Genomic DNA, 21,357 nt, shown 5'->3' with positions numbered 1-21,357 from the left:
TTTCTCTCAGTAAGGAAGGGTCTTTCCTGCGCCTGCCCTCCATGCCCAAAGGTGGAATACAATCTCTCAATTACAGTGGCCTAAGAGAACAGAAGAGGCGGGAGAGGCCATGGAGGGAATGTGCGCATCCGTGCATGTCCGTGCTTGTCTGTGTGAGCATGCGTGCACCTCCGTGCATGTCTGTGCACGCATGCGTGCATGTGTGCGTGCATGCCTACGTGTCTACTTACGCTTGTGATCCGCTTTTCAGTGTCTGTCTCCTGTGAGAAGATACGACCTGGAGGAAGAGGGAGAGGCACAGAGAAGCATCCTGATCTGCTGACATATGGGGGTTGAGAAATGCTGGCTTCTGTTCCATGAAAATCAAGGCTGGGCGCGCAGGAAGGATCCAATCCAATTTCCCAGGGGCTGCCCTAAGACTAGGCGCCACAGCCTTTGCTCCTGTGACTTCAGCTCTCCGTGAGACTTGAACCACCTATGACAGCGGTGGCAGAGGGTCGTAGTCTGAGCATGGAAGACCACCTGTGTCTTCAGGGACCCCACAACAGACCCCGCTCCTCACTTCCCTGGAATACCCCTCTTCAATCCCTGTCTCCAGTGTCGCTGTATGTGGGGCCCAGCCAGCAGGCTCCATCCCCGTCCCTGTCTACACCCACAGGCGCACAGCGAGCCTTAATCCCTGGGACTGGCTCTGACCAGCCATGCCTAGGTTACTAGAAAGAGGTGGACTCCCACTTGCGATCAGATAGCATCAAACTTTTGATCGAGGAGAGCCTGTCGCCAGTGTGGTAAGCAGGGCAGTGACTGACAACTCTGGGGAAGTTTGTTTTTTATGCTTTCCAGAGGGAATGTTGCCAAGACCAGCCAGGACTGGGGTAGATGGGGTAACAGGGAGAGACTACCAGGGGGCTGGGTTGTCACTATTCCACTCTGGGGGAAATCAAGCCCCAATATGGTCCACCGAACAGATCTCTTAGAGCACTGGAATTAATACTTGAAACTTAGGTACACTTTGCAAAGGATGATAAGGCAGTATTATTGTGTCCATTTTACAGGAGAGGAAACTGAGCCATAAGGTTGTTCATCTGTGAAGTTCGTGGTTCCAGTAGGAATAGCACTCATATACATATATTTTATACTTTACATTGTATACTATATATTGATATACTTCTGATACTTATTTCACAATTTTATTTTCCTGTTATTTTTCTTGTCCCCAAAAGGCTCTTTGAGACAGAAAGAACAGAGTGATGGTTTCTCAGCCCATAGCAGAGCTCTGCTAAAACAGGGCTCCTGCATTTCTGGCTGGGAACACTGTTGGTTGCTGAACTGCTTTCATTTCTAACCCTCCCTTGCCTTCCTTGCAAAGTCTGCCCCCCACTCTGTAATACCTGTGTCTCAGGGGAACCTGATCCCAACAGGGTGACTTAAATCTCCTTGCTTTTGTTGAGTTCAGAACTCTAGTGTAGACCCATCATCCCAGGATGTCAGCCTCATGACTGCTATTAATCCATGTGGTGGCTTAAGTTGACCAGTTCAGACCAAAGGGCAAAAACATCCCCTCACTTTCTCCCTGAACATGACCAAAGAAGCAAGTGACAGAGATGCTGGTGGCAGCCATCTTTTAGCCACAAAGAAGTCAGCCTAAGGAAAAGAAAGAAGAGGGCAGAGAGACAGAATTACAGGAAAACAGAGTTATCACCCTGATCATACCCTACCTGAATCCCCTGATTCTCGACTCTTGTTAGTTCATATAGTAAACTTCCTATTATTGTAGTCAGTTTGCATTAACTTTTCTCTTTCTTATATCCAGAAGCATCCTACTGGGCAGGTCTGGACAGACACACTTTCCCCCACTTTAGCTGTTAGACTTCTCCTTGCCTTCCTCTTGTGCCTGTCAGAGCCAAGTCAGCACACACTGAAAGGGCCCGGGCAGACTAAATGCATCTTCTGGACACCACAAATGTCTTTGTGGTATCTTGAGACTCTAAAAACTGTGCCGGGTGCGGTGGCCTAGCTCGGTCCTGCTTCCCATTAGGATAAACACATCCCTCATTGTAACAACTCATGCACAGCTCCAGAAATAGCCTTCCCACCAGAGAAAATACACTTTATTTGACAGGATTCCACAGCCATATCATTATCGTCTAATCTCTTTTATCCACCCCTCTCCCCCGCCTGGAACTCAAATTGCATCTTTAAAATGTCTAAACAGCAGTTTGGTGATCTTCAGTGATGCCATACTTGATACTGAGCTGGGAAAATCAATGTCCAAGGCCCAACTTCAGAGAAGTCTGGGTGAAGTGTGGGATGGATGATTTATATTCAATTATTTTTCTGTGGAAAAAGATGAATTTTTTAAAACTGACAACAGATTAAATGTCTGTGTCTGAAAGTCCAGTTTTCTGCTTCCAAATCAATGACCTCAACCCCACAGACCTCACCTGAATACCTGTGTGTAACTTTCCTCCCTGCTTACGGGGTGGTGACTCTTACTGCTGGCTTCCATCTCACAGGGCTGCCACAACGGCGTATGGGTGTGGATCCCCCAGGGGCTCCAGGAGAAATCAGGCAAGATGCTAAGAGACCCCGGCAACAAACAAATGACCCCATCTGAAAATGCCAACTGGTGGGGCGCCTGGGTGGTTCAGGCAGTTAAGTGTCTGACTCTTGATTTCGGCTCAGGACATGATCTCAGGGTCGTGGGGCCAAGCCCCATGTCAGGTTCCACTACTCAGTGCGGAGTCTGCCTGAGATTTTCTCGCCTTCTCCCTCTGCCCCTCCTCCCTGTGTGTTCTCTCTCTCTCTCTCAAAATAAATAAATAAATTTTAAAAAGAAAAAATGCCAACTGGTAAGGGACAGCATCAAAACCATTCCCATGGTGACTGCTTAGTGTTGTCAAAGATAGTCTCAGAGTTAACCAGAGGAAGCTTTCCAGAAGAATGTGGAGACATCTGGGCCAGCTGTTTTGGAGACGGGCAAAACAGGCGAGAGTTTGTCTCCTGAGCCAGGTCCACCTCCTCCGGTCTCTGTGCCCTGCCTGGATGGAGCTATCGCTCCTCCTCCTTCCCCTTTCAGAAAACCTTCTCCAGATCCTTCCTGGAGCCGAGTGATAGGCTCCAGCTCCAAGTGCTGAGGGAAAGGCCAGGGAGGCAGTCAAGGTGTAGGAGTGGGGGGCAGCTTCCTAAAAGGAAGTACATTCGGCCAAGTCCATTACAAGAGAAGCCTGGAGGACTCGGTGGGAGAGGGCAGCATGGGCCTCTCAGCCCTGAACCCCTACCTCTGACCAGCCACTGTGCTCACGTAATCTCACAGCCTCACAAGAACTGCACATCATGGAGACCGTCAGCCCCAATGTGTAGATGTGGAAACTGAGAGAGGTCAAGGAACGGTCTCAGAATCACACTTCTCTTAAACTGACCAGTAGGACTTGCCACTTCTTTTTGCCACTAAAGGCCTGGCTTGTTTCCTACCCTGCTTGGCTGCTTTTGCGAGGGGGGCTCTGACTTCCTTCACTGCCTCTTAAACTGACCTGGGGAAGCACAGAACCACTCCCTTTGCTGGAGCCCACACTCTGCAGGCTTGGGCAGGAGCTGGTAGTTGCAGGACTAAACATCAGTCTTTTCTCTTCCTGCACAATGCTCCCAATCAGTGCTGGGCAGCATTGGCCATCCCAGAAGATAGGTAATATGGAACTTTCAGGAAGTCCACAAAGTGGTCAGTTCACAGGGCTTGCTTGTTAGAGCCCACCAGATTTTCACATTTCTCCTTCCATGCCTCCTTCAGGGATGGCAACCAACACTTTCTCATACCTTCCGCCAGACCCGCCATGCTTCTCCTTGTCTCTGCAGAGCTCTTCCTGCCCTCTTCTTCCCTGGACCCCCACCCTCACAAGACAGACACATGCACACATACACACATATGCACACTTATGCACACATACAACAACCACTTTCTCTCAAGATCAAAATATATGCATTTATATAATCATGTTATCTTCTAGATTTCTGGAGTATTGCAAAAAAAAGTTGGGGCACGTGGGGGGCTCAGTTAAGCATCGACTCTTGGTTTCAGCTCAGATCATGGTCTCAGGGTGGTAAGATCAAGCCCCAGGCTCTGCTCAGCAGGGAGTCTGTTTGGGACTCTCTCTCTCTCTCTCTCTCTCTCTCTCCCTCTCCCTCTGCCCCACCCCTGCACTCACTCTCTCTCTTTCTCTCTCTCTCTCTCAAATAAGTAATCTTTCTTTTTTTAAAGGGTCATTATCCCTACACTTTGGAGGAAAATGCCAATTATCAAGATGAAGCAACAGAGAGCGAGCAGATCTGTTTCTAATGAAGAAGTTTTGGGGAAAGGCAGCTTTTCCCCCGGGGAAGTATGCGTCGGGGCGGCTTCCATCTGTGCGAGTGGCGGGTGGGGCAATGTCCTGCTTGAGCGTGTGCCCTCATGCAGCTCCGTGTGCCTGAGCGTGTGTGCTGAGATCCAGAAGCATCAGAGCCCCTCGGCCAGTCAGATTCAGGCAGCAGAAAATCTGCACTTAATTGCAGATGTTGTAAAAATCATCCCACAGAAAAGCAGGCTAGCGTGGCATCCATGTGCCCTTGACTTAGTGCCTGAGTGTGAGACATCTTTCTACAGAAATACTTACAAAGCTGTAACATGTAAGTTAAAATTTCTTCAAGAACGTGTCTTCTCTCATTAGGATGATTTTGTTTTTCCCCCTGAGGGTGTTCCCAGGCTTTTCCGGGAAAAGGAGACGGTGGGGGTGGACATGGGGGATTTGTAGGGTGAGGGAGCCGACCGGGGAGGCCGACTCAGATCTATCTTAAGGATGTCTTTGTTTTTAATTATGCGTGTCTTGAGCAGCAGTGAAATCAGCTTCTCTCCTTTTCTCTACCTCCCAGACGGTGGCCTTTCCTCATTTGAAGATTATTTATTGCTTCTCAACCACCTTTCATGCTGTTAAATGATTCTCCATGCTCCGTGAGGAACATAGCCCAGCGGGGTTTTATTTTATGTCCCTGAATGCCGACCTGTCCTCCCGCCTGGTCCCAGAGAGCGTTTTGGGCTGGGTGTCTGCACCATCCTTTCCTCTCCTGGGGCAGCTCCGTGTCTCAGCCTGGCCGGGGACAGGCCCCCAAGTCCACTAGTCACAGGGCTGCCTCTGGGCCTGCCCGGCTATATCTTCAAAAGATGGAAGAAAGCAAACTGCTTCTAGAAGCTTGCTGAGAAGGAGCTCAGTCTGAAATGCTTTTCGTCCAACTCCTCCCTCCCCCCTCCCCCCGGGACATCCAGTATGTGGGCACCTCTCCTGGACTTTAAAACACAGATTTAGCCTAAGTGGATTAATGCCAACCCCCCTGGCTCCCCACCTGGGTCCAAAATAAATTCACACCTCCTCATTTCTGTTCTATTAATCAGTCAGTCTGAGGGAAAACAAGCCAGCCACGCTCAGCCAGTTGGACGAGTCACAGAATACATGTTTTCAGATATTTTTAAATTAATTTTATTTCCTGCTCATATTTTTAATTTCACTTCCGTTACCAGAATACAACTGTGTTGTAGCCCTTGTAAGGAAAACTGCAGATTCTATAGTTAGATTCTCCCCCCTCCCGCCAGACTCTGTCTGCAGACTCTGCATTGCCCTGCCTCCAAGGCTGTGGCCCCGGGGAAGGCAAACCCCAGTCCCTCTCCTCCTTTAGGTTCTGACTTTCAGCTCCTGCCGCGTCCCTTGCTGGGCCCTAACTCTCACTTCCTGGCCCAGTTTGAGCAACACCCCAGGGGCCCTGAGACTGGGGAACACTCCCCAGCTCTAGGGGCAGAGGCACCCAGATGTCAGCCTGGTTCCCCTGTACCCCAGGCCTCCTCCTCCTCCTTGTTCTTCCTCTGTCCACACCCTGCCCTCCGATCTGCCTCCTCCTTCCACTCCTGAACCTCTTTAGAAAAACAAAAAGCCTCCCTGCTTAAGTGAAATCATATGATACTTGTCTTTATCGAACTCTTTTCATTTAGTATAGTACCCTCCAGGTCCATCCATGTTATGGAAAAAAAAAAAAAAAGGATCTCGCTCTTTTTATGGCTGTGTAATAGTCCACAGTGTATGTGTTCTCACATCTTCTTTATCCATTCATCACAAACAAACAGAAACAGACTCTTACATACATAGAGCAAATTGACGGTCGCCAGAGGGAAGATGTGTGAGGGGATGGATGAAATAGGTGAAAGAGATTAAAAGGTACAAACTGCCAGTTTAAAATAAATAGAGCACAGAGAAGGAAAGTACAGCATAGGGAATATAGTCAGTAATATTCTAACAGTGGATGGTGACAGGCGGTAACTACATGATGAACACTGAGTAACATGTATAATTGTCAAATCAGTGTGTTGTACTCCTGAAACTAATCTAACATTTTATGTTGTGATCCACTTGGGGGAGGGGGGAAGCCTAGGGTGCCTCAGTGGCTCAGTCAGTTAAGCTTCTATCTTCCCCTCAGGTCATGATCCCAAGCATCCTGGGATCAAGTCCCACATGGGGCTCCCGGCTCGGGGGAGTCTGCTTCTCCCTCTCCCTCTGCCATTCCCCTCATTTGTGTTTTCTGGCTCTCTCTACCTCTCTGTCAAATAGATAAATTTTAAAAATCTAAAAAAAAAAAAAAAAAAAAAAACCTAAAGAGTAATCAAAATGTTTAAGAGAAATTTTTAAATGTACATACATAGACCACAACAACAGCAAACAACAGCAAACTCTCACTAGAGCTTACCAAATGCCGGCCACTATCCTAAGCCCCTTGCATGGATTCATTCATTTACCGTTCACAACAACCCTGTGAGGTGGGTACCATCATCACCCCATTATGTGGGGGACTGAAGCACAGAGAGACTGCCTGGTGTCACCCAGCAAGGATGGGGGAGGGCTGGGATTCGAACACAGGCAGCTCCTAACAATTGCATTATTCTACCTTTTTAATATGAAATTGTCTCTAATGGGCGAAGAGTAGAGTAAAATTACTAATGTACTAGTAAAAGTATATGTAAAAGTCAGGGGCGCCTCGTGGCTCAATCAGTTAAGCATCCCAACTCTTGATTTTGGCTCAGGTCCTGGGATCAAACCCAGCATCAGGCTCCAGGCTCAGCACAGAACCTGCTTAAGATTCTCTCTCTTTCCTTCTCCCTTTCCCACCCACACACATGCTCCCTCCTTCTCTCTCTAAATAATAATAATAAATAAAAAATAAAGAGGTCAATATTTTACAATCTCAACCATTCAGGCCTCAATTGAGAACTGAAAACGTAAGTAAAGGAGGTCTTTGAGGGACTAAAGAATATGTTACAAAATTCAAACCCAAAGTCTCCTGAGGAAAGTTCGTCATGCCTTCCTGTAAGATCACAGGACCAAGTAATTTCTACTTTATTCACAGTTCTAACAGGCTTGGTGGGTGTTTTTCCAGCCACAATGTATTAGGAACAATTAATTGGAAAGAAGGGAATATCAGCCCTATAGGGAGCATCCCACACCAGCATATTACAGCGGACGGTGTAGAGGAGGTTGGCGATGAATTTAAAATTAACATCAGAAAAATAAATAAATAAAATTAACATAGGGAAATGCTTATGTTATAATGACAGCTAAAAATAAGCAAGGCACAAAACTCTATCTATGGTATGACTTTACATGTAAAATAAGCAAGCAGGACTCAAAACTATGAAAAAAAGAGATAAAGTAGGAAGAGACCAAAACGCGGTTTTTCTCTGATCCCGGGGACATGCTCTTTCTTACTACATTTGTGGGGTTTCTTGCCTTTTTCCAATTTTTCTGTAATGAGAGTGCAGTCCTCCAATAATGACCAACTCCTGATGAACTTTGAGAGAGAGAAACAAGAAAAGAGGAAGGGAGAGAGAAAGAAAAGGAAGGTTGGGGGGCAGGGAGAGAAGGCGCCCCCAGGCAGGTGCAAGCCACAGGACTGGAAATGAGGGAGAGGAAGAGAAACCATGTCATTGACATGCAAGAATTGGAAGCGCCTGCCAGTTTAGGAGCCACTTCCTGGAAGGGCAAACTGCTCTGCAGAAATCCATCTCCTTGACTCTATCACCACCTAATCATTGGCCGCTACAATAATAGTTACTCTGAGCTAAAGCATTTACCCGTCTCCGGGCGAGCACTTTACTTCCAAACTCACGGGGTCTCAAATGGGCCATGGGAGAGAGCATCTTTTGCTCATTCCTACAGAGTATCCAACACGAATGAGAGTCTTTGACTATTTAAAGGTGATTTTCAAGCGTAGAAAATGCCCACATGGACACCTTGTAGTGCTGGATGGCGAGGATCTGAGGAATTACATGTTCGGTGTGCTAGGAGTGCCCCAAGCACCCCAAAGAGGTGTGTTCCCGACTGCGTGGAGGGTGCCCCAAATTGCCCCAACCCGGGGTTTGGTGCAGGAGAAGCACTCCACACCAGGTCTACCGCAAGTCAAGAAGGGGCGAGGTGGGGAGGGAAGTCCTGGACCTGCGGGCCCCAGATCCAGCTACCAGGGGAGCCTCCTGCAATGATGTCAAAGGCCTCTGTGAGCCCGTTAATGGGGTCAGGAAGGCTGCTAATGCCCTTAAGTGAGCTCTGTCCCAAGCATAGTGTTAAGGAAGTGGAACCCGGGAGGGAAAGGTTGTGATGAGGGCAGAAGTGGGCGGGTCACAGAGGAAGGGACATATCACATCTTTTCCTCTGAGACGCAGTTAATTTAAAATCAAGGTGTTTTTACAGCATCCTAACATTGGAGCTCTGAAAGGTACTTTATCCCTCATCTAGTTTCTAGTCCGATTTCCTTATTTTACCCATAAGGAAAACAGGTGCCAGAGAGGGGAATTAATTGACCTGGGATCACATTGCAAGTTTGTGCCCATGCCTGAACCAGAAATCACTTTCCCAACTTCTTGCTACCCCAGACACAGTCTGATGGCGGGAAACTAAAGCTTCTCTTCAAAGCCGGCACTCAGCCAGGAGCATGCTGTGTTCTCAGGGCAGTTCGTGAACCTTCTGTCAGAAGTAGGTTTCCAGCCCACTCCAGCTGGGAAAGCTTGAGGTAAGGGTCTCTCGCAAACGACCACCCCACAAAACCCCAACCGGAATGAGCCTCAGCCCTGGCCTAGCCCTATGCTGCACCCAACCCAAACACCAGTCTTTTCACTGAACCACAAAAGGAACTGAAGTCTTGCAGAAAAATTCCTAGTGAAGCGTTATGAACCAGAACCAAACGGATATGCTTTCAAAGCAGCCGAGGCAGAACAGAACCTGGCATCTCACAATGTTCTCTGACCTCTAGAAGTTTCAGCTCTTGGCCATTAGTGCGGTGTGGACAAAGAAGAGAGGGAGTATGGGTAGAAAGAAACTCTCTCCTGGTAGAGAGAAAGTAGAAGTTAGCGGTCAATTACCCCTGGATGAGCCCTTCCCTGTTGGAAGCCCCATCAGGGCATTTGAGACTCATGTGTATGGGGTTGGACAGAAAACTGAGCCATGTCCTCCCCCGCCTCAACGACAATGACCCCCTTGAGGCCCAGAGACCCCCTGACAAAGGTGAAGATTGAAGAAGGCAGAATGTCGACGTCTTATGTGTTTTGTACAAGTACTTGTATTATGGAGGTGGTATTGAGTTAGGAAGACTGTAAATGATGAGCACAATGTGAATTCTATGGGGCTTCTTAGCAGAGGGTTGCCTTTTAGGAATCTACCCATGGGCTCCACTCAGAACAAGGCAAATGCCCACAGACTGACATCTCCACACCTGTATGGACTGGCAGGGAGGGCCCCTGCGGCAACGTATCATGTGAAGCCAGACTTCCATTCATCCTTCATTTTCCAACTCCCATGTCCTGCCCTCCACCAAACCACATGATTTCAGAGTAGAAACAATATCCCTCCTCTAAACTCTCACGTAAGTATTGCTCCACTTCTCCTATGAGATTGAATCATTTCTGCTTCTGATTATGGTTCTCTGTGGTTGTGAGCACCTAGGGCAAGTTCTCCCATCTTACCTTCCCTTACTCCTTGGCCCCCTCTCGCAGCACCCAGAGGTAAAGCCACACAGTCAGCGTCTCTGAATGAACAGATGAATTTCTAAGGCTGCTGTCCTACGGGAAGGTTCTTAGCCTCCGTGGGTGGGCTGGAGAGGAGCCCTATACTATCTGAAATCACAAACACACTTTCTACACGATCTGTGTAGAAAGCCCACAGACACCTGCTCTGTGGAGAAGAGAGTGCCCAAGTCTCAGAGGGATCCAGGTCTCAAAATAGTTAAGAACCACAGCTCTGGGATTGTTGTAAGGACAAACCAGACAAGGGGGTATCTGTTACAGAGCCCTGGGAATCCATCTGGGGGAATGTCTTATGCTGAGCTCCTGGAAAATGGGGGGCCATGCTTCCACTCTCTCTCCACACAGAAGTAATAATGTTAATGGCCACCAAGATTTTTCCAGGATCTATGGGGCAGCAGGCTCTGCTCCAGTGGTTGTTGCCTTACAAATGAAGAACCCAAGGCTCAAAGAGGAAGAAGTCACTGAGATCACAGAACTGGTAAGTACAGGGCTGGTTCTGAACCCAGGCCTTCCTCCTCTGAGGTAGCTCATAGGACAGATGCAAATAGGACTCCAAGTACCGCCCCTGGTGTGGCAGGGATCTTCAATTACAAAATTCCAAAGTCCTTTCTCTATAAAGTGTGTGTGTGTGTGTGTGAACAACGGATGGATAAAAGGATGTATCACTGTATGGAGACAGAAAAAACCATTCACTAACTTCTTCCAGACGTTTTTCACCCAAACTCACAAGGGTGGCACAGACTGAATCAAATTGGTACACCCAGATTTCGAGAACAATAAGTTCAAACAAGAAGAATATGTTCTCTGAGTTGAATCGTGTCCCCTGCCCCCTCAACAAAAAAATGACAGTGAAGTCCAAACCTCCAGTACCTCAGAATACAACCTTATTTGGAAATAAGGTTGCTACAGATGTAACAGTGAGTACGATGTGAGGACGAGGGCAGGAAAACACCAACGATGACAGAGCACCAGAAGCTGGGAGAGAGGCCCGGGATAGGTTTCCCCTCACACCCTTCGGAAGGAAACAACACTGCCAACACCTTGATCAGACTTCTGGCCTCCAGAACTGGAAGACAATAAATTTCTGTGGTTGAAGCCACCCAGTTTGTGGTATTTCATTGGCAGCCCTTGGAAACTAATAATGCCTCTTTCTGCAAAAAGAAGAGAGAAGGTGTGAAAAGATGCATGTACTCTGAACTCTAGTTCTGCCCCATGTGCCAAGTTCTAACCTCTTACTCCTTTATTCCCCCAACAAAATGGAGACAAACAAGTCAGGCAGTAGCCACATGGAGGGAATGAGGGAAAGCTATTCACAATTGATTGAATTCTGCCAGGTAATGTGGCTTGGTTTTCTCCAGACTTTTCTTTAATTGTGCAGGCTTCTGAATTCAAAGCACTGTTCTCCAGAAACATGCCTGTTTATTTACTTGTTCACTTGCAAAGCATAATTAACCAAATCAGAAAGCCAAGGCTCTGAAAAATCTGGTTGGAACTCACCTTTGCCCAGTTTCTGTCTTTACAACCGAGCAAACCTCAGGCTTCAGCTGGGACTGGTGACAGGCTGGACCCTGTGCAAGTTGCCCCAAGCCACAGGGGGGCTACAGTCTGACCTAGGAGAGAAGACGGCACCAAGATGCACGGTAAGGTCTGAGTCATGTTGACAGACAACCGGGCAGGAGAAGCCATCCAATGGTCAAAGGAAAGATAGGACCACCAGATGAGTTGGGGGAAAGAGAGGAAGTTTGTGGAAATTGATATGAGAATGGATACATTCAAATGCCTAGTAGTTTGAAATTCAGGCTTTGTCCAAGTCAAGGGGAACTCGAAACTCAAGTTTCCAGATCACATCTAAATTTAGAGCTGGAGCTTTCAGTGGGTTTGAAACCAGGCCAAATTGCCTATCTTTCAGGTTCAATTCTCTTGATGTATCTGAAGCCACAAACATGGCATTTCTAAACTGAGGAACCAAAAGTCAAGGGAAGTCAGCTGGGTTGGGTCCCTTAATTATGGCTGGCATCCCGAAGTCCCAAAGGAACATGTCCGTCCCATATTATAAGTGCAGGAGCGGCCTATTGTCTTCATGTGGGTTTTCCACTCTGCTGTTACTACCCCGGGCTGGGGGTTATTGAGCACTTACTGCATGCCTTGTGCATTCAGGAGAGCTTTCTGCCGGGCCTGCCTTGGTAACCTGCCCCAGCCTCCCCTCGGGGACTTAGCCCAGGGACTCATGCACAGCTTCAAAGTAAACGAGCCCACCCTGCAAAGAAGAGTGACGGATAAGTCACACGGATGCAGAGACAGAAGGTACCAAAGGCAACAATTTCCACACATTGTCTTCATTCCTGTCGATTTACCCCCAAAATGCTTAAAACAAGCAGTTGAGAGTGAAATCTGGCAATGGAGGACGTGCTCTTTGAAGGCTTCTCTACCTCTGACATTCTAATTCTCAGTCCCGGTGAGACCGAAATGTCATTGAGGAACACGCAGGCAAGCCAACTAAATTGTGGTGCTGGTGTGGGGAGGGGAGGACCATGATTACAGCACTGGCTCTGGGGACACCATCAGACATTTCAGAGGGTGGTTGTTCCTGCGGGTGCTTGTGTGTGGTGGCAGAAATCTTCCAACAGGTCCTCCCTGACCCACAGACGTTGATGTCTCTGCCATATGAGATCTGGGCGGGGTCCTCCAGAAAAATCCACCTAGGCTGGCCTGGGTCTCAGCACTGCTTCTCCCATGCCAGCATCCTTATGGGAAGCACAGCAAGCATTCTAGGGAAGTAAAACAGAGAAGCTGGAAGACTGACATAATGGAGCCAAACGGATTAAGGACCGTGACCCATTCCTCCGGGTATGTTGCCAGCTGCTTCCTGGGGGAGCCTCAAGCTAAGGGTCCAGTCAGGGTCACACCTCGATTTTGTCAGGACACTCGGGGCACACAGAACCTGGGGAATCAAGGCATAGTCCCTAACTTACAGGAAGGGTGAAAGGGAATGCCTTGTGCCCTTTACATGACAAGGGAACTGGTGTAGTCATCTAGAGGTCCACTCTAGAAAGTAAAACCCCTATTGTCTAAGTGAGCAGAGGATAAAGAAAAGGAAACAGTGCTTCTCTCTAGAACCAGATACCTGTTCCTGGGTACCACAGCTGCCTCAGATTCTGTCAGGAGGGAGAGCCATATAAAATAAAGTAGCAGACTTGCAAAATGGGTCAACCTTGTCAGGGTGCCAACAGGCAAGAGCTCCATTCCAGTCACCACTGTTGCCTTCGATCACAGGCTCTGACTTCTCCAAGACTGGATGACAGCTTTCTTTACCCCCTTTAGCAAGTGTAACAGCCTCGTTTTCTTTTTCTTTCATTGAAGAATACGCGACATATAATATTGTCTTAGTTTCAGGTGTACAACATAGTCACGTGGTATTTATATGCATTATGAAATGGTCACCACAATGAGTCTAGTTACCATCTGTCGCCGTACGAAGTTGCTCCATGCTTGGTCACATTCCCCACTTAAAACATCCCTGTGTCTTAAGTGAGTGCCTCTTAATCCCCTTTACCTATTTGGTCCATCCCTGTACCCTCTCAGTCTCATTTGAAAATGACTCAATTGAAATGGTTAGGAAGTCCAGCGAATATAAATCAAAATTTCAGTGTTTCATTAGTTCAAACTTCCATTCCTCCTCTCTGCTTTAGGGTCCCAGCAGAAACTCAGACAACAGGGACAGCACCATCTAGCACCCTCTCACATGTACAGAAAACACAGCTGGTTTAGCATTACATTTTGTCATTTTTCACTGAGGTATGTGTAGTTGAAACAACCCCAAATCTCAGTGGCTTAAAGCAACAAGGGTTACTTCTCACTCACATATTATGCACCTACAGGTGTGACTCTGATCCATGTGTCTTTATTCTGGGCCCAGAGTGAAGGGGAACCCGCCCCCAATCTGGAACATGCCATTCTTGTGGCAGAAGGAAAGTCACCAGGGCAGAAGGAAAGCTTCCAAGCAGATATGGTATACACTCCTTCCTAATCACATTCCATTGACCAAAGCAAGTTGCCTGGCCATGCCCAGCAGGAGCAAAAAGTATGTTCTTGGGGGCACTGTGAATCCCATGGCAAAAGGCAGGGATATATGGTCCTCTTATAGGCAAGGAGTAGATAAGGGGAAACGAAAAGATCATCTAGTGCAAGTAATTTTTCATCATTTCTAAAAAATTCATCATTTCATTTGAGTCTATTTAGTATGCAATCAATTATGGTTTATCTTATAATAGTCATATTTTAGATTGTGTCTTCCTTCAAGATTTGCAGGTTGTCCCAATGTTCAATTTATATCTAATGGTAGGCTGTTCTCAAAATAGACAATTGCATACATTATATTGTAGTTTCTATTGCCATAAGAAGATACATTTTCTCATCTCGTCCCCAAATTCTTTGACCTCAGTTCTAACCAACATTTAGTTTAGGAAAGAAGAAGGAGTTAAAGCATGTTCTCAACTAGTTGTGGAGTGAGGGATGAGCAAATGAATGGGCTATGGTGACTATTGATTGTGTCCTTGGGGGGCCTGATGATTTCAGCAGGAAGAAAGGGTGTTCAGTGTTTGAACAAACTTCTTGGTTTGAAGCGAATTAGAAGCTCTGGCACAGAGGCTTTCAAGGCATCCTTTGTGATTCTGGCTTTCTGGTGTTCATGTCCTTGTGTGAGCCCCAGTCCTTGAGCTTGAGACCTGTGACTTGCTTCTAACCAGTGGGATATGAAAAATGTCACAGATTTTGTGAAATTACATGTATGTGATAATAGGATTCTATACAATCATAACATCTACCTTGGTGGAATATCTCACTCCCTTGCTGGCTTGGAAGAAGCAAGGTGCCATGTCAGGGGTTGCCTTTGTTGGAAGGCCCATGTGGCAAATAACTCAAGGATAGACTCCAGGAAGAAAGTGACACCTTCAGTCCTAAAGCTGCAAGGACCTGAATTCTGCTAACAAAAGCAATCCTTCCTCAGACGAACCTCTCATGAGACTAAGCCCCAACTGACACCTTCATCGCAAACTTGCGAGACCCGAAGCAGAGGATCCAGCTAAGACATGCCCAGACTCCTGGCCCACAGAAATGGAGATAAGGAGAAGATTTTTCTAAGCCACTGAGTATGTGGTGACTTGTTGTGCAGTAATAGAAAACTTAACACTTTAGTTCTATGAGATCCTCCCCACAAGTTGTAAGGAAAATGCAATCCACGTTGTACACCAGAAAACTGGGCTTGTGAGGCACATCGACTTGTCTGAGAGAGACCACAGGGATTTTCTGATCCCATACTGGTCGGCCTGCAGGCAGCATTCTAAGCTGTAGTGCAGCTGACTGCACCCTAGAACAGAAGAGTTCGCGTAAACTACCTCTGTCCAAGGCCCGCCCTTTCTCGGGCCCAGAAGATTAAGAGGGAAACTACTAATTAACCATTCCCCAGAGCACAGGCTAATTGCCTAGTAGGGTTCAAAAGTCAGCAGCTAAGGAGTTTTGCTCTACCACAATCTTCTAAATCACCCCAACAGATGAACCACAAATCACTCAGGATGACCCAATCCCTTCACTCAAAGTTCCCTTCTAGAAAATTGTGAGATGGTGTTCATATCAAAAGGGCCTCTGACAAAGTCCACCTGCCACAGAGGGAAGCACCCAGGAGAACAAGAACAAATTTGCTGCACAGCTACTGACTGTGGTGGGGAGTGGTGAGTTTCCATGACCCCCTTTCAAGTAGGAGGGCCCCTTTTTAATGTAGAAGTTGTTGATAGGAGTGATGTCTTTAACATCTGTGATAGAGAACATTCCCAAAGATTAAAAAAAAAAACTATTAAAAATTCAGTAGCACTTTTCAATTGATTTTCATTCATTCCCTTCACAACATGACCTACATCCATTGGGTACATTGGAGCACTATCAATATTTTTCTTGTCTAGATTAAAACATGGGCCTGCTTATTTCATGGGCTCTTTTGATGAACTCACTGGCACTGCTCTATAGCTTTTGTCAACTTGAAATTCTGTTGAGACAATAAATTTCTACCTTAAGACTGTAGATTGTAGAAACAATAAATTTCTACCTTAAACTTATTTCAGAATTTAAATTTTGGTGCCCTCGTGTTCAAAACCAGGGCGTCATTTTATAATGGGAAGCCCAGCAGAAGTTTTGACATGCCCAAATGGTATAGAACAGGTAAGGTACCTCATTGCAGATAAGAGAAAAGCCATAAGTTCATTTCCCAAAACTAGAAAGGAAATTGTTTTCCAACCAGACACAAATGAAGTACTAACAATTAAAAAATAACACCAAATCCGTTATGCGTGTTTGTCAGTTGGGAAGCAGTAGTGGTTAAAATTTCAGATTTGGAGCTAGACCTTAGTTTGAATCTCAGCTCTGCCACTTACTAGCTCTCTGACCTTGGCAGTTTTCTTAGATTTTCTGAGCTCCAGTCTCTCACATTGAGATGTATTTGTTTTCTGTTGCTGCCTAACAAATTACAACAAACAGAGTTCTTAACAAACCCAGACATTGTCTCACAGTTTCTGTAGGTCGGGATCTAGGCAGGCCTTCTCTTTAGGGTTTCCCAAGGTGTCAGCCCAGTCTGCCTTCTCATCTGAAGGCTCTGGGGAACATTCTGCTTCCAAGCTCGTCCAAGTGTTGGCAGAATTCAGCTCCTAGCAGCTGTATGATTGAGGTCTTCATTTTTTTGCTGGCTGTTGGACGGGACTGCTCTTGGCCCCTTGGGGCTGCCCTCGGCTCCTTGCCATGTGGCCCCCTCCATTGGCAGTTCACAACATGGCAGCTCACTTCGTCAAGGCCAGCAGGAGAATCTCTCTCTCTCTCCCTGTCTGCTAAAATGAAATCTTATATAACCTAATTATGTGATTAATGATTTCATAATCTTTCCCATATTATGTAACCTAATCACGGGAGTGACATTCATCATATTCACAGGTCCTGCCCACACTCATGAGGAAGGGATTATATAGGACATGTACACAGGGGCAGAACTCTTAGGAGCGATCTTAGAATTTTGCCACCAAAATTTAATATGGGATTAAATAAGACACTGTCTATGAAGTACTTACTTCAACAGCTGGCATACAGGAAGCATCAATCAGTGGTAGTCACAGTTTCCACCATCGATATGTGTGGTAGGCAGAATAACGGCTCCCTCAAGAGGTCCATGGAACCTGTGAACACGTTATGGTGCCTGGCAAAAAGAAGATTGCAGATGGAATCAAAGTTGTTAATCAGCTGACCTTACAACAGGGAGATTATCCTGGATCAGCTCCTTATGTAATTCCAAGTATCCTTCAAGGTAGAGGAGGAAGGTAGAAGAAGAGTCAGAACCAGAGAGACAGCAGCATGAAAAGACTTGGCTCCATCCTGCTGGCCTTTGAAGACAGAAGAAGAGGACCATGAGCCAAGGGAAGTGGACAGCGGGGAATGTGGCCAAGCCAGAGGGGCAAGGAATAGATTTTCCCCCAGAGCCTCCAGAAGGGAACGCAGCCCCGCATCACCTTGTTTGTAGCCCAGGGAAACCCATCCCAAACTTCAGACCTTCAGAAATTTAAGATAATAAATGTGTATTCTTTTAAATTTGTCTTTGTGGCAGTTTGTTACAGCAGCCACAACAGACTAATACAATATGTTATATAACTCACTGGGGCTAAATAAAAAGATTAAAATGACAGCATTCAGAGTATATATTGATTCATTGGCCATTTATAAAAGCTGGTTGAGAAACTGTGGCATGGAGAATCTGAAAATGGAGTCTGAAAGACAGTCTTCCTGAGTCTACCTTCTTGGCCTGAGCATTTATGGTGTGAGGTGTATTGAATACAGAAAAGCAGGAAACTTCCAAAGGAGACTGACATGTCCCACAGAGAACAGGGCAGAAACTAGAGCTGAAAAGACAGTGGTTATGTGAAATTTGGGTGGGGTTAGGGGAAATATTTGATGGACTGTCTGTTGGATGAGACCTCAGAAATGTTATATACAGTTCCAAGAAGAGATCTGCTGGGTGGAAGCTACTGGAACTCAACACTCAACTTAGTATGAGTAATTGCTTCCTGGAAGGTGGTGACTATATCAGTTAGGAATAACAGAGACCAAAACAGTGGGTTAAATAAGAAAGAAGTGTCTTTTATGTCTTGGTAAATACACTGAGGAGGGGAACCATCCAGCACTAGTCTGACTACTCCATGATGTCCTGGATCCAAGCTCCCTCTCCCTTGAGGTACTGCTTGCTCTAGGTTGGTACTCTCACTCATATGGTCCAAGATAGAGAAACACCATATCCACATCCCAGAGCAGGAAGGGGTAGGGGCACAGCCTATAAATTCACATCCCAGAGATTACATACATCACTTCTTTTCCCACCCCAATGACAAGAACATGATGATATGCCCTCACTTGGCTGCGAAGGACACTGGGAAACTCATTGATATTCTGGCTGGATTTGCAACCTGTTAAAAAAAAAAAAAATTGTGTTGTTCCTAGGCAAGGGAAGCAAGGGAAAAAATGAACTATTGGGATTTCATCAAGATCAAAAGCTTTTGCACAGCAAAGGAAACAGTTAACAAAATCAAAAGACAACTGACAGAATGGGAGAAGATATTTGCAAACGACATATCAGATAAAGGACTAGTGTCCAAAATGTATAAGGAACTTAGCAAACTCAACACCCAAAGAACAAGTAATCCAATCAAGAAATGGGCAGAGGACATGAACAGACATTTCTGCAAAGAAGACATCCAGATGGCCAACAGACACATGAAAAAGTGCTCCATATCACTCGGCATCAGGGAAATACAAATCAAAACCACAATGAGATATCACCTCACACCAGTCAGAATGGCTAAAATAAACAAGTCAGGAAATGACAGATGCTGGCAAGGATGCGGAGAAAGAGGAACCCTCCTACACTGTTGGTGGGAATGCAAGCTGGTACAGCCACTCTGGAAAACAGCATGGAGGTTCCTCAAAATGTTGAAAATAGAACTGCCCTATGACCCAGCAATTGCACTATTGGGTATTTACCCTAAAGATACAAATGTAGTGATCCAAAGGGGCACATGCACCCGAATGTTTATAGCAGCAATGTCCACAATAGCCAAACTATGGAAAGAACCTAGATGTCCATCAACAGATGAATGGATCAAGAAGATGTGGTATATATACACAATGGAATACTATGCAGCCATCAAAAGAAATGAAATCTTGCCATTTGCGACAACATGGATGGAACTAGAGCGTATCATGCTTAGCGAAATAAGTCAAGCAGAGAAAGACAACTATCATATGATCTCCCTGATATGAGGAAGTGGTGATGCAACATGGAGGCTTAAGTGGGTAGGAGAAGAATAAATGAAACAAGATGGGATTGGGAGGGAGACAAACCATAAGTGACTCTTAATCTCACAAAACAAACTGAGGGTTGCTGGGGGGAGGGGGTTTGGGAGAAGGGGGTGGGATTATGGACATTGGGGAGGGTGTGTGCTTTGGTGAGTGCTGTGAAGTGTGTAAACCTGGTGATTCACAGACCTGTACCCCTGGGGATAAAAATATATGTTTATAAAAAATTAAAAAAAGAAAAAAAAAGAAAAAAGAAATATACATGTAAAAAATGAAATTATACAAGCTCTAGAAAAAAAAAAAATTGGAGGTTCTATTACCAGGGTGGAGGAGGGGAGAACTGATACTGGGCACGGGCAACCAGCACACTCTGCACAGTGATGACTCGGTTCTTTTAAAAAGATAGGTAGGAATTCTCCCTCAGAGATGGACCCTTACCATTTTTTTAAAAGATTTTATTTATTTATTTGAAAGACAGAGATCACAAGTAGGCAAAGAAGCAGGCAGAGAGGAGGAAGCAGGCTCCCTGCTGAGCAGAGAGCCTGATGCAGGGCTCGATCCCAGGACCCTGGGAACATGACCTGAGCCAAAGACAGAGGCTTTAACCCACTGAGCCACCCAGATGCCTGGACCCTTACCATTTTGACTCCAATAGTTCCCTGATCCTTTTTGGGAATGAACATCTATCCCACAGGGCTGTCTGAAGGAGCTATTCATGGAGGTGCCGCTCTCCCATAGCCAAGAGCTCCATCTGGGAAAGACTGAGTTTTGATGCTCCTCAAACTGCCTAGTACCTCAGATCACTTCTCAAACCTTTCATGGTCTATCCAAAACTTTCCTTTCTCCTTTGATCACTTTGAGGGAGTTTCTGTTGCTTGCAGCCTATGACCCCTCACAGATACACCCTTCCCTGAGTCTTCCAGCAGAAGTTTGCAACATCTTGGCAGAACCAATAATGTTGTAGGGCAATACATGTTTCAGTATTGCATTAGAGAGTCAGAAAGCAAAACACCCACAGAATTAAATGATTTACACATTTATGCTACCATTGCTAAGACATTTGGGGATAAGCACTGCAGTAGGTATAGGACAAAAGCTAGACCAGAAATAGTTTAGGCTTTGAGGGACACAGTCTCTGTCACAACTACTCCATTCTTCCACTGTAGTATTAAAACAGCCACAGGTAATGCATAAAGGAATGGACATGGTTGTGCCCCAATAAAGCTTTATTGACAAAAACAGATGGCAGGCTGTGTTTAACCAATGGCTCCTACTTTGCTGACCATGCTATTGAGGACTTAATTCCTTATCTCTCTTGCTGCCCTGCTCTATCTAGCATGTGACTTTTGTCATCATGCTTGCCCCAATACTGTCATGACGACTACTCCACATCTAGCTTCATCTCCATTTAAAGAACCTTCTGGATTCCACCAATGACTCTCACCTACAATTCTTTGGCTCAGATCATATCACATGACCACCTCTATCAGCCAAAAGAAAAAAAAAAATTGGGACACGGTATTTTTTAGAGAGACACTTTGTCACCCTGAATAAGCCGCCAAGGTTCATCATGGAAGGAAGGGAGGGAGGGACAGAAGAAGAACGGAAGAAGGAAGAGAGAGAGGTAGGGAGGAAAGGAGACTGATTGCATGAAGAGCAGGCAACGAGCAGTGTCTACCTCAGGCTGGACCTACAACTTGTTCACCCTGGTGTCCCCACGCCTAGCACATTGCCAGACACATGGTGAGGAGGACTGGGAGAATGATGACCACAATAGAGCCAGTGTGGACTAATTAGTTTCCATTCATTTGTTTACTTAATTCTAAAAACAACCTGGGGACACAAGTACCATTATTCTTCCAGGTTTACAAACTAGAGATCGAAGTTAAGCCCAAGGT

This window comes from Mustela nivalis (genome assembly GCF_964662115.1).
Source record: "Mustela nivalis genome assembly, chromosome: 5".
Taxonomy (NCBI): domain Eukaryota; kingdom Metazoa; phylum Chordata; class Mammalia; order Carnivora; family Mustelidae; genus Mustela; species Mustela nivalis.
The sequence above is the reverse complement of the archived record's forward strand: the minus strand, read 5'-3'. Positions refer to the sequence as shown.